Source organism: Ornithorhynchus anatinus, chromosome 1, assembly GCF_004115215.2.
Source record: "Ornithorhynchus anatinus isolate Pmale09 chromosome 1, mOrnAna1.pri.v4, whole genome shotgun sequence".
NCBI lineage: Eukaryota > Metazoa > Chordata > Mammalia > Monotremata > Ornithorhynchidae > Ornithorhynchus > Ornithorhynchus anatinus.
The window spans coordinates 32051961-32065560 of NC_041728.1; the positions used below are offsets into that span (position 1 = coordinate 32051961).

The 13600-nt window shown below is 46.3% G+C and overlaps 1 protein-coding gene across 2 annotated transcripts in view; it reads left to right on the forward strand.

The window, feature by feature from the left end:
- The window catches only part of FNTB (farnesyltransferase, CAAX box, beta), a 78130-nt gene that overhangs the window by 37772 nt on the left and 26758 nt on the right, over positions 1–13600 (forward strand). The window lies entirely within an intron of this gene.

The window sequence follows — 13600 nt, forward strand, 5'->3', positions numbered from 1 at the left end:
CTGTGCCCTCCCAAGTGCTTAGTCCAGTGCTCTGCACACAGTAAGTGCTCAGTAAATACCATCGATTCCTTGATATGGTATTGCAGCGGGGCTAGAGGTGGGGTTTGTATTAAGTGCTTGGGGAGTATGGCTTCTTCCCCACTCTTTTCAAACATGCCCGTGTCTCCCCATCCTAAAAAAACCTTGCCTTGACCCCACGGCTTCCTCCAGTTCTTGCCCCATCTCCCTCCTATCATTCGTCTCCAAACTCCTTGAGCCAGTGGTGTACACCCGCTGTCTCCAGTTCCTCTCCTCCAGTTCTCTCCTTGACCCCCTCCAATCTGTCTTCCGTCCCCTTCACTCCACATAAATTGCCCTCTCAAAGGTCACAAGTGATCTCCTTCTTGCCAAATCCAACAGCCTCTACTCCACCCTAATCCTCCTCAGTCTCTCAGCTGCCTTCAACACTGTCGACCACCCCCTTCTGGAAACATTGTCCACCCTCAACTTCACTGACACTGTCCTCTTCTGGTTCTCCTCTTATCTCTCTGGCCATTTGTTCCCAGTGTCCATCATGGACTCCTCTTCTGCCTCCCACCCTCTAACTGTGGGGCTCCCTCAAGTTTCAGTTCTGGGTCTCCTATTCTCCATCTACACCCACTCCCTTGGAGAACTCATTCGTTCCCATGGCTTCAACTACCACCTCTGTGAGGATGATGTCCAAATGTACATCTCCAACTCTGATCTCTCTCCCTCTGCAGTCTCACATTTCCTCTTGCCATCAGGACATGTCTACTCAGATGTCCTCTCGTTACCTCGAGCTTAACATGTCTAAAACAAAACTCCTTATCTTCCCACCCAAACCCTGTCCTCCCTGACTTTCCCATCACTGTAGATGGCACCACCATCCTTCCTGGCTCACAAGCCCGTAACCTTGGCTTTATTACTGACTCCTCTCTCTCATTCAACCCACATATTCAGTCCAACACTAAATCCTGTTGGTCCCACCTCCACAACATCACTAAAATCCACCCTTTCCTCTCCATCCAGCCTGCTACCATGTTAATACACTCACATCCTATCCCGCCTGAATTACTGTATCAGCCTTCTTGCTGACCTCCCAGTCTCCTGTCTCTCCCCACTCCAGTCCATACTTCACTCTGTTGCCTGGATCATTTTTCTACAAAAATATTCAGAACATGTCTCCCCACTCTTCCAAAAACTCCAGGGGTTGCCCATCCACCTCTGCATCAAACAAAAACTCCTCACTATTGTCTTTAAAACACTCTATCACCTTGCCCCCTCCTACCTCACCACACTACTCTCCTACTGCAACCCAGCCTGCACACTTCGCTCCTCTGATGCTAACCTTCTCACTGTGCCTCAATCTTGTCTCTCTCCAGACCAACCCCTCTCCCAAGTCCCTCCTCTGGCCTGGAATGCCCTCCATTCTCAAATCTGACAGACAATTACTCTCCCCCACTTCAAAGCTTTATTGAAGGCTCCTCCAAGAGACTTTCCCTGACAAAGCCCCCCTTTCCTCTTCTCCCACTCTTTCCGCGTCTCCCTGACTTGCTCCCTTTGTTCTTCCCCACTCCCAGCCCCGCAGCGCTTACGTACATATCTTTAATTCATTTATTTATACTAATGGATGTCTCCCCCTCCCACCTCGACTCAGTGGGCAGGGGATGTGTCTGTATATTGTTGTAATGTACTTTCCCAAGCACTTAGTTCAGGGATGTGGACTGTAAGCACTCATTAAATATGATTGAATGAATGAATGAATCCAAGTTTGTGAGGCAGTGCAGAAGGGAGGGTGAATAGAAGAAGTAAAGGCCTAGTCAGGGAAGGCCTTTGGAGAGGTGTGATCGTATTAGGATTTTGAAGATTGGGAGAGTGGTGGACTGTCAGATATGGTGTAAGTTCCAGGTCAGAGGGAGGACATGGGTGAGAAGGTGGTGGCAAGACAGATGAGATTGTGGTACAGTGAGTGGTTGGTTGGTTGATGGTAAGACAGATGGGATCATGGTACAGTGTGTAGGCTGGGTTGTGGTAGGAGCGCAGTGAGGAAGGCGGGAGAGGGATGATTGAGCTCCTTAAAGCTGATGGTAAGGACTCTCTGATGTGGAGGTCAATAGGTAGCTTTTGGAATTTGTTGAAGAATGAGGAGAAATGGACTGAATGTTTTTTCAGGAAAATGATCCAGGCAAAAAGAGTGAAGTATGGACTAGAGTGGAGATAGGTCAGTGAAGGGGGCTGATGCAGTAGTCGGGATATAAGTGCTTGGATCAGCACGTTGGCAGTTTGGATGGAGAGGAAGGGGTGGATTGTAGAGATGTTGTGACGGTTGAACTGACAGGATTTGGTGATAGACCAAATATGTGGGTTAAATGAGAGAGATGAGTTGAGGATAATGGTGATGTTCTCCAAGGAGAAAGGTGTAGATGGAGAATGGAAGGGGACCCAGAACTGAACCCTAAAGGACACTTACAGTTAGATGAGAGGAGTCAGAGAAGAACCTGATAGACTGGGAAGGTGGGCCAGAGAGAGAGGAGGAGAACCAGGGAAGAACACTGTCAGTGAAGCCAACTGTAGGAGAATGTTTCAAGGAGAAGGGGATGGTCCACGGTGTTGAAAGCAGCTCTAAAATAGAAGGGAATTATGATAAAGTAGAGGCCATTGGATTTGGCATGAAGATCAATGGTGATCTTAAAGAAGGCAGTTTCTTTGCAGTGGAAGGGGCAGAAGCCAGACGGCAGTGGGTCAAGGAGAAAAGTGGAAGAGAGGAGGTGAGGCAGCAGGGTTAAATAATTCACCTGAGGAGTGTGGAGAAGAATAATAGGAAGTAGATGGGGCAATAGTTGGAGGATGCCGTGGAGTCGAAGAAGGGTTTTTATTGTTTTGTTTTTGGGATTTTTTGGCTAGATAATACATGGGTGAGAGAATACATGAGCATGCTTGAAAGCAGTGGAGAAGGAACAATTGGAAAGTGAGGGGTTACTATTGCTGTCAGGGAGGAAAATAGGAGGGGCAAGTGTTTTAATAAGGCAAAAGGGGTTGGGGTTGAAGGTGCAGGTGGAGGGAGTAAATTCTGAGAGGCGGTGGGAGATCTCTTCTTCACATAATGCTGGAAAAGATGGGAGAGTCAAAGGGGGCAGGAGACAGGTGGGACTGGAGACACGCAGGGGAGATTTTAGGGAGCTCACGCCTGATGATTTCAATTTTCTCAATGAAGTAAATGGCCAGGTCAGCAGAGACAAGAAATTGGGGACCCAGGGTGCAGGGAGTATGAGGAGGGAGTTAAACTTCTGAGTTAAAATTCTGCAAATCATACGCAGGCAATAGGCATAGGGATTCAACTAGAAGGATATTACTGGGAGGGTGAGAGGACAGAGTTAAAGCAGGGGAAAATGAGTTTGAATTGGACACGATCAGCCTAGTCTGTAGATTTCCTGTCCCAGCACTCTGTAGCTTGAGCAGAAGAAGATTGTAAACTCTCTGTGGGCAGGAAAAGTGTCTACCCACTTGTATCGTACTCTTCCAAGCGCTGAGTACCGTCCTCTGCACACAGTAAGTGCTCAGTCAGCAGCATCGATTGATGTTAGCAGGAAGCTTTTTGGCCAGATGGGCAGCTTTGGATGGCCTGCTCTGCCTCCTAGATCCAGAGGAGGAACTCTCATGCTGTGTCCCCTTGTTGGCAGGAGAAGAAAGAGACTTCTGACACACCCCGTTTGTTGTGTATTAATGGGGTTGACCCTGAGCCCCTTCGGGGTGAGCCGTCTACCTGCCTTCCCCTGCCTAGGCAGTCGGGGGAAATCTCTGGAGATACAGCCTGGGTCAGAGATGTAGTGCCATTTTAAATTGGTTGTAAAGCAGCAGTTCCTGCTCCACTGCTGCTCACGGAGAAGCAGGAAAACAGGTGTCAACAGTAGAGTTGGTAGACATGATCTCTGCCCTCAAACATCCTTGTAGTGAGGGAGGCAGGAACTAAAATAAATGACAGGTAGGAGAAGTTGCAGAGGTTACATAAGTGGTGTAGGGCTGGGGGTGGAATGAGTATCAAAGTGCTTTTGACCCAAGGGCATAGGAGGGGGAACAGAGTAGGGAGATCGGAGGTTATTCAGATAGGTCTTCTTGGAGGAGAAATCATTTTAGTAGTGCTGTGAATATAGAGGAAGTAGTGGTCTATATCAATCAGTCAGTGGCATTTATTGAGCGCTTGTCTTATGTCTCAAGTCGTCTGAACCATAGCAACACCATGGACATGTCTCCCAGAATGCCCCACCTCCATCTGCAGTCGTTCCTGGTTGAGCATCCATAGAGTTTTCTTGGGAAAAATCCAGAAGCGGTTTTCCACAGCCTCCTTCCACGCAGTAAATTTGAGTCTCCACCCTCGACTCTCTCCCGTGCCATTGCTGCCCCGCACAGGTGAGTTTTGAATTGTAGCAGATTGCCTTCCACTTGCTAGCCACTGCCCAAGCTAGGAATTGATATGCTTCTGCTTGACTCTCCCTCCCATAGTCAAGACCAGTAGAGTACTGGAAACTCCCAGGTGCAACCCCGAGAGGGAATTGAGCGCTTACTGTGTGCAAAACACTATACTAAGCACTTGGGAGAGTACACTGTAACAGAGTTGGTAGAGTTAGGATATGACTTGGAAGGGAGTTCCAGACAGGAGGGAGGATGAGGCTAAGGGGTCGATAGTGAAAGAGACAATATCGAGCTACAGTGAGTAGGTTGGGTTAGAGGAGTGAGTTGTCTGTGCTGGGTTGTTGTCAAAGAGAAGTGAACTTAGGTTAGGGGAAAGATTGACGGAGTGCCTGAGTCAGGCAAAAAAAAATAAAAAGGTTTTTTTTAGGATATGAGACACATGAGCATGTTTGAAAGTAGTGGGGGTAAAAGCCATTCAAGAGTGAACAGTGGTAGTGGTCAGGGAGGGGGCAAGTGCTTTGATAAGATATGAAAGGATGAGGTTGACTGCATAGGTGGAGGGGGTGGCTTTTGAGAGAAGGCAGATCTCCTCCTGAGATACTCCTGGAGAGGATGTGAGAGTTGAAGGGCCAGGAGGAGGGAGGGATTGGAGAGGACCTGGGGAGATTTTAGGGAGATCGTAACTGAAGCTTTCAGTTTTCTCAATGAAGTCGGTGGCCAGGTCATTAGGGTCAAGAGATGGGGAGCAGGGGGTGGGGGACAGGAGGATTAAGAGGGGAGTTAAACATTTGGAACAACCAGCAAGGGCAGTGGGTATAGGTGTAAATAAGGGTAGAGAAATAATTTTGCCAGACAGAATTAAAGCATGTAAGTATAAATTTGAGGTGGATGAAGTTGGCCAGATATCTAGATTTCCATCAGCTGCACTCTGAAAACAACATTCCATGCCAGGTTTCCCTCACAGTGAAAATTACAAGTGGGGACCCCCGAATGGAAGCGCCTCTTTGCTTACTCCCAAAGTGTAGCCAATTCAGCCCGAGAATCTGCTGCTTTACTCTAAAAAAAAGTCTGGGGAGGAGGAGAGCAAGGAGATGGGCATTAAGAAAGCGTGTGGAATTTTCCAAGGTAAAATTGGCTTGGGACATGGAAGGAATATCCCCTAGCTGTGGAAAGTCCCCTGAAGACTTAATTGATGGTAAGTCAGGTTAATACATCAGTGCCTTCAACCTAGGTTCTCTGTGCCTCGGTTTCCTCATCTGGAAAATGGGGATTCAATACCTATTCTCCCTCCCCACGTGGGACAGGGACTGTGTCCGAACCGATTAACTTGTATCTATCCCACTGTTTGGAATGGTGCTTGTCACTAAGTAAGCATTTAACAAATTTTATTATTATTCTCTCCTCAACCCCGAAACGTTGGTTCCATCCTGACAAATCTGGGAATCCCTGGGGAGCAATCAATTATTTGAGAATGTGAACAATGGACAGTTCTTTCGAGTACAAGGCCATATTTGAGATTTCAGGTCAGCATAGAGCAGAATGGACATTTGCCAATGATCTAAATAATTTGATCATTGCAGAAAGCCATGTCTTAAGTGGATTGTTTTGGCCTGAATGATCTCATTTGTCTGCTTAGGCGACCAAATGGTCGACAGATCTGTATTTATTCTGGCAGACGCAGCCAGGATGTCATTCCACCTCACGTTCTGGTGATGTATTTTCTTGTCGGCTCTTTGTGCCAAAATACTTTCTTAAAAAGATCAAATTGTAAATGATTACATCAGTTCTTTGATGCAGAAAGACATTTCAGAACTTAATGGCAGGAACAGAACAAGAAGGTGGAGGAATTGGGCAAACTCTTTCCACGTAAAACAGCCACTCACGGGGTATAATGAAACTCACTAGGAGGTGTACAAGCCCTCTAATTGGGAAACTATTCGTGGGATGGTATGATGCTGTCCTCAGTAGCAAAGAATTCGTAGTATAGTAAGGTGCTGTCTTTAGGCAATGGACTCCAAGGCCAGTCTCCTTGTGGGCAGGGGTTGTGTCTACTGACTCGATTGTGTTGAATTCTCCTAAGTGCTTAGTGCAGTGGTTTGCACGCTGAAAGAGCTCAGTAAATAGAACTGATTGGTTGAAGCTCCTCCTCACTGTTGGCAGCGTCCCAAGCCCCCTAGGCCTTGTGCCCATCAATGTTCCCTGCTCCAGCCCCTGGTTAAAGGCTGAGTGCAGCTGCCTTATTGGGGAGAAAGTGGTCCTGGAATATAGGGGCATGGATGCAGGATTCTCAGCGTCCAGGGAGCCTCTCAAATATCTGTTCTTTCCATCTGTCCAGGCCCCAAGGCATGAGCTCCCTCTGTATCCTGCTCACCCAGGCACACAGTTCACTCACCTTTGCCCCAGGATGGCCATGGGTCTTCCCCTTCTCCCAACCAGCTCCCTCTACTTCTTCCCCAATTCCTCTTTCTGCTTGATTTGGCTGTGTCTTCGGGCAGGGCCACCACAGAGTGAGTCTTCTGGCTTCCTCCTCCCTTCTTATTCATTCATTCAGTCGTATTTATTGAGCGCTTACTGTATGCAGAGCACTGTACTAAGCACTTGGAAAGTACAATTCAGCAACAAAGGGAGGCAATCCCTGCCCACAACGGGCTCAGAATCAAGAAGGGGCGAGACAGACATCAAAAGAAGTAAACAGGCATCAATAGCATCAGTATAAATAAATAGGATTAGAGATATGCATAAACATCAGAACAAGTTAAACAGGCATTAATATAAATAAATAGAATTAGAGATATGTACATAAAGACACAAGTGTGATGGGGCGGGTTGGGGGGTAGAGCAAAGGGAGCGGGGCAAGGCGCTGGGGGGAGCTGAGGAAAAGGGGGGGCTCCTGTGCGTGGGTGCTAGTGTAACTGGTCATTGCCTCTGCACTGGGGATAAGAGAGTCTCAGATCCCTAATTCACTTATGTGGAAGAGTTTGCGTACACAAAAGAGGGTCTGATTCACCCCCAGTGAGCAGTTTATTCATCTCTAAGGAGCTATCTCATTGTGTACAAGCTAGAGCATGTGAGAATTTCATCATGAACGTGACTTCTTTGGGATTGTAGCAGCTTTGATCATAGAGTTTCAAGTCTTTTTTCCTGTAAAACTTGTGAGGTCAGGGCATGAGGTTTTTCTCATTTGTAAAGTCTGCCCAGTTGGTAGTTTCTCTCTCTCCGAATTGACCAGAAAAGTGAAGTTTAAATGAAAAATAAATGAAGCCTAAAGGTAGGAAGTTGCAAGGCGGGGTAAAGAAATTGTAAAACACAGCACGGATAGGTCAGTGGAGGAAAAAAGTGGGTAAGAGTCAATTGAAGAATTTTTTTCAACCTATAAACTGCCAAGCCAAAAATTAGACGGGGGACCTGGGCTTGCAGAAGTCTCTTACTAATTGTATTTTTACCATAGTAATTATAAAGTAATCTAATCTTCTATTAATTAAGGAATAGCCTATTGTACCAAAGACGCACCTCTCCTCTAGATACCGTCTTTAAAACTCCTTTTCTAAAGGTTTTTCAAAAGGGGCGTTGCTTTTGTTTGACTACTCTCTTCAGAATTTAAGGAAATAAGCAAGAAGACTTTAAGTTGAGAATAACGATGATATTTATTAAGTGCACTGTGTAAACTCTGGGAGTAGATGTGAGATAATCAGATTAGACATAGTTCTTGTCCCACATGGGGATATTAGTCTACATGGGAGAGAAAGCAATTATTATTACTATTGCTGTTATTAAGTGTTTAGCACATGCAAAACCCTACACTATGCCGTGGGATTCATGCAGTTTAAGCAGATTAGATATAGTTCCTGTCCCACCTGGGGCTCACGGTCTAAGGTATCACATCTCCATCTTACAAACAAAGAAAATGACTTACCCAAAGTCACACAGCAGTGAAATGCGGAGCCAGGACTAGAACTCAGATCTCTTAATGCACAGTCCCATGCTCTTTCCACTAGGCTACACTGCCTTCCCATGGCACATAAAATGTCTGCTCCCATAGACATTCTGCCTTCCTTTCGAACGGGCCGTCCTGTAATTCCTTCTATTCAGCCCCTATCACTTTCCGTGGTTCTCAGTTTACATCTGTCATAGTAGCGTTTGTCATCCCCAGTCTTGAACCCCCGCACAGTCACCCAGGTCACGCCACGCCTCCTTGAAGTAGAGAGAAATCACGTCCGTAGCTCTTGGGTAACCCCGAAAGGCCTGCAGTTCTTTGCTGTGCTTGGCTCACATCGCCGTTGTAGAGCAGAATCCAAGATGTGGACAAGAGAAGACCTGGATTGGCACATCAGCTCAACAGTTTGGAAAGGCCCTGAGAAAAAATTTAATTTCAGTTTCTTGTCATTTCACTTGTCTGCGATACTGGCAGGTACCACATCTGCTCTTGTGTTCGTTCGTTCAAGGAGTTTAGTTTCCGAGGAGTCAAGGAACAAGAATTACGGTGTATCGTCACACTGTTGGGTACCGACTGCGTCATCTGTCAGTTGACCCAAGGTGGCTCAGCATTCCTTCCACAAACAGTGTCACCACAGTATGCTTGTAGGAACACAGTCAACTTGGCCCACTGTGGCCCAAAAGCACTTACCATTCATCCTTTTCCTCTGCGAAGACCCCTTCCTTGCTCTGCTGGCACCATTTCGCTTGTCTGCGCTACTGGCAGGTACCACGTCTGCTCTTGTGTTCGTTCGTTCAAGGAGTTTAGTTTCCGAGGAGTCAAGGAACAAGAATTACGGTGTATCGTCACACTGTCGGGTTCTGACTGCATCATCTGTCAGTTGACCCAAGGTGGCTCAGCATTCCTTCCACAAACAGTGTCACCACAGTATGCTTGTAGGAACACAGTCAACTTGGTCTACTATGGCCCAAAAGCACTTACCATTCATCCTTTTCCTCTGCGAAGACCCCTTCCTTGCTCTGCTGGCACCTAGATTGCCTACCCAGTCAGAATGCAACCTTGTCCAGCCCCAACAACCTAAGATCTCATTTAATCAGAAAATAGAAATCTTCTAGCAGTTTCATCTTCCATCTCTTCTTCCCTCCAATCCAACTTTCCTATCTATACTAGCCTGCTTTATTAATTTCCACTCAAAAAAACAGCCCTTAAGTACTCACCCTGGGGATCTTTTGACCAACTAAAGACCCAGAATTGGGAATGTACTTCATGTCAGGGTTAAGGGTTCCTTTAGAGAACCATAGCAACTGAAACTAACCCATAGAGAAATTTGAAAAACCAGAATCCGGGGAAACACCAAACTTTTGCTCTTTTTCATTTCTTTCCTCTCTCCATCTCTCTGTCTCTGTCTCTCACTGTCTTTGTATGTAGCTAGACTAGGGTATTTTTGGCAATTATTGTTGGCCTTGCTTCCAGCCTGCCATTTTATGCAGGGTGGCTTACCAGTTACAGCCTGCTAAGGTTTACTCTGAAGGTACTCGACTGACATTAAACAACGTCAGCCGAGGACTGCTATGCTGTAGTTTTCCAAGCTCTAATCACAGTGCTCTGCACACGGTAAGCTTTCAGAAAATACCACTGATTTTAGCAAAATAAATTCCTGGATCCACCACAGGCTGGACCCACTAAAAATGGCCAGTGGCTGCAGAGCAAGTTGACAGGGGACATTAAACCTAGAAAGCTCTCCTCAGAGCTGTTGAGTCTCACCTTAACGTTCAGCAGCTGCCAGGTTCATCATTCAGGATCGAGACTTGTCAGGAGGGGAAGCTTGGACTCAGCCACTCAACCACACTGAACATTTTCAAAGAGAGTCATGTTGTTTTCGATTGGCTACTTCTTACAAATCCCAGGACCCTCCCTGCAGTCCAGAAGTGGAAAGAAAAGATGAGGGAATCTGGAAGAGCCCTTTCTGATCCATATATAAAATTAAATTATTTTGCAACTTTCCTCTTCTAGCTCAGGGCAAGGTCTTAAGCAGAATTCTATCCTTGTCACTGCCTCATCCTCCAGAGGGAAATTGAAACTCTTGCTTAACGCTTATCTAACTCACACAAGCTCTGCTGAATCATGAATTTGCACTTATTTAATTAGCGCCTTTAGCACTGGGTGGAAGGAGAATTTAGAAGGAACTACCAGGGTAGAATTCTGTGAGGAGCCTTCTGGTCAACTTGATCTAATGAGCATTTGATGATTTTTACCTCCCTGATAAATTCAAATTATGACACAGATCATTAAAACACCTACCCCTCTGGACCAGTGCTTTCCCAGCGCTAGGGGGTGGCCAGGCGTGCCGTAGGTTCCTAGCCCAGCTGACTTGGCTGAGTTGCGATTCGTTTTCCACCGAAGCTGAGAACGTGCCATTTGTTTTTATTTCCAGCTGATCCTTTTAGAGTGTGTCTGGGGTGGATATTCAGTGATCAGAACCAGGGCGAGAGAATGATAATTGGTCGCCTCTGACCTCTCTGTCCACTCCTTCCTTGTTCCCTGGATCTCTGCCTCTAATCCATCACTGTTGATATTCTGGATTTTCTTGTCTTCTCACTCTAAGCCCTCTCAGGGAGATCATCCACTCGTGTGGCTTTTTTTTTTTAATGGTATTGGTTAAGTACATACTATCTGGCAGACACTGTACTAAGTGCTGGAATAGAAACAAGCTAATGAGGTTGGACACAGCCCATGCTCCACATAGGACTCCCAATCTTAACCCCCTGTTTACAGATGAGGTAACTGAGGCACAGAGATGTGAAGTGACATGCCCGAGGTCACACAGCAGACAAGAGGTGGAGCTGGGATTAGAACCCAGGTCCTTCTGACTTCCAAGGCCCCGACTCGACATGCTCCCTTTGCTCTACCCCACTCCCCGCCCCACAGCACTTGTGTATATATATACATATTTATAATTCTATTTATTTATTTTAATGTGCATATATCTATAATTCTTTTTATTTATATTGATACTATTGATGCCTGTTTACTTGTTTTGATGTCCGTTTCCCCCTTTCTAGACTGTGAACCCATTTTGGCCAGGGATTGTCTCTCTTTGTTGCTGAATTGTACTTTCCAAGCACCTAGTATAGTGCTTTGCACACAGTAAGCCCTCAATAAATATGACTGAATGAATGAAAGGCCCATGCTCTTTCCACCAAACCGTACTGCTTCAGCTACCTCTACGCAGATGACTCCCAAATCTTCCCGTCGGTTAACCTACCATCCCACATCCCCTCTGGCCTCGAGGACATCTCCGCTCGGATGTCATTTCGCCTGAAGATAATTGTCATCCCTCCCGAACCCACTCCTCCACCTTTCCCATCTCAGACGATAACTCCCCCTTCCTCCCTGGCTCAGAAACCTGAAATGTTGAATCATCCTCTGCTCCGCACTGTCTTTCCACTCTCACATTCAACCTATTGCTAAATACCTGTCATTCCTTCCTTTGTGAAATTTCCCCAATCCATATGTTCCTCTCCTGGTCTCCAAGCTCTTGTCATTTCACCTATCTCATCATGCCGCATATCACATGTCTTGTATCAGCCTCCTCACTGGTCTTCTTGCTTCCTGCCTCTCCTTCCGCTTTGTCCCTGCTATCAGGATCATCTTCTTGAAGTGTCGCTGAGCATGTGCCTCTCCATTCCTCCAAATTCCCATTGGCTTCCCGACTGATTCCCCTTCAGCAAAAACTCCTCACAGTGAGCTAAACCCTGACGACCAGTTCTTCCCTTCCTGCGTATCAGCTCTCTTCACCTGACCCTCCCCAGCTCTGTGGGCATCCCAAACTCATCATCTAACTCTACCTCACTCTCAACTCTCCCACCTCTTTCCCTTTGCTCCCATTATCTCCCCAGCCTGGAGCTTCCTCCCCACGAAACCCAACAGACCACAGTTCTTCCCATGTTGAAATCCCACCTTCTCTAACTAGCTTTCCGTAGATTCTAGTCATCTCGTCCCAACAGCCAACTCTAGCGATTATGTGTTTATTTCACTCCTTCCTCAGTACTTGTGTATATATGTAGAGTCACGTGTAGTGTCAGTAATTTTGATTATTTGTAATTCTTCTTCAATCCACTGCCCCCATGGTAGTGAAAAGTCCTTGCAGACAAGCAATGTACTTCATGTTCTGTTTCACTTTTCCAAGTAGCCAGAGCACCAAGGGGCATTCAGTAGATAATTTTACTGCTATTTAGTTAGGGTACTTGATAAGCACTCTCCCAAGTCCTCTCTGGATTGCACCTGGAGAGTTTCCAGTCCTCTACCAGTCTCGGCTATGGGAGGGAGAGTCAAGCAGAGGCCTGGCTGTTCCATTCCTAGCTTGGGCAGTGGCTGGAGAATGGAAGGCCATCTCCCATAGGTCAAAACTCACCTGTGTTGGGCCGCAGGGGCACGGGAGAGAGCCAAGGGCAGAGATTCAAGTTGACTGCGCTGAAGAGGCAAGGTAAAAATACGGAAGGAAACTCTGGATCCACTATCAGAAAGATTGAAGATGGAGGTGGGGCGTTCTGGGGCAGATGTGTCCATGGAGTCGCTAAAGATCGGAGGCGACTTGGCAGCGTGAGGCAAGACTTGATGATAAGTGCTCATTGTGTGCTGAGCACTGTACTAACCACTGGAGTAGGTACAAGATAATCAGGTTGGACACAGTCCCATAGGGCTCACAATCTAATCAATCAATCAGTGGTATTTATTGAGCACTTACTATGTGCAGAGCACTTGGGAGAGTACTATATTACAGAATTAGGGACTGTGAGCCCCTTGTGGAATAGGGACTGTGTACAACCTGATTAACTTGTATCCACCCCAGTACTTAGAACAGTGTTGACACACAATAAGTACTTAACAAGTACCATTAGAAAAACAACAGTCTTCATTTAGAAATGGATTTTGGTTTTAGTACTGCTAAATTCCTTCTGCCTATCAAATCATTCAAACCCAAATTAAGGAAATGGCAACCATGAGATTTTCTCTTTGCTTTAAGAGATCAGAATCATCCCTTTATGTAATAAATACGGAGAACCAAAGTGCCGTAGAGAATGGAGTGGGGATAGAATTGACATCTTGTGTGGTTCTCTTTGAAAAACTTTGACTAGACAGACCTGGTCTACTGAAAATACTGCTTCCTGCTCAAGTACCATGAGCATCTGACACTGGTAGCCACGTAAAGCCACTTGGATCTGAAATAACTAGATCAAGGCTGAAACAAGGATC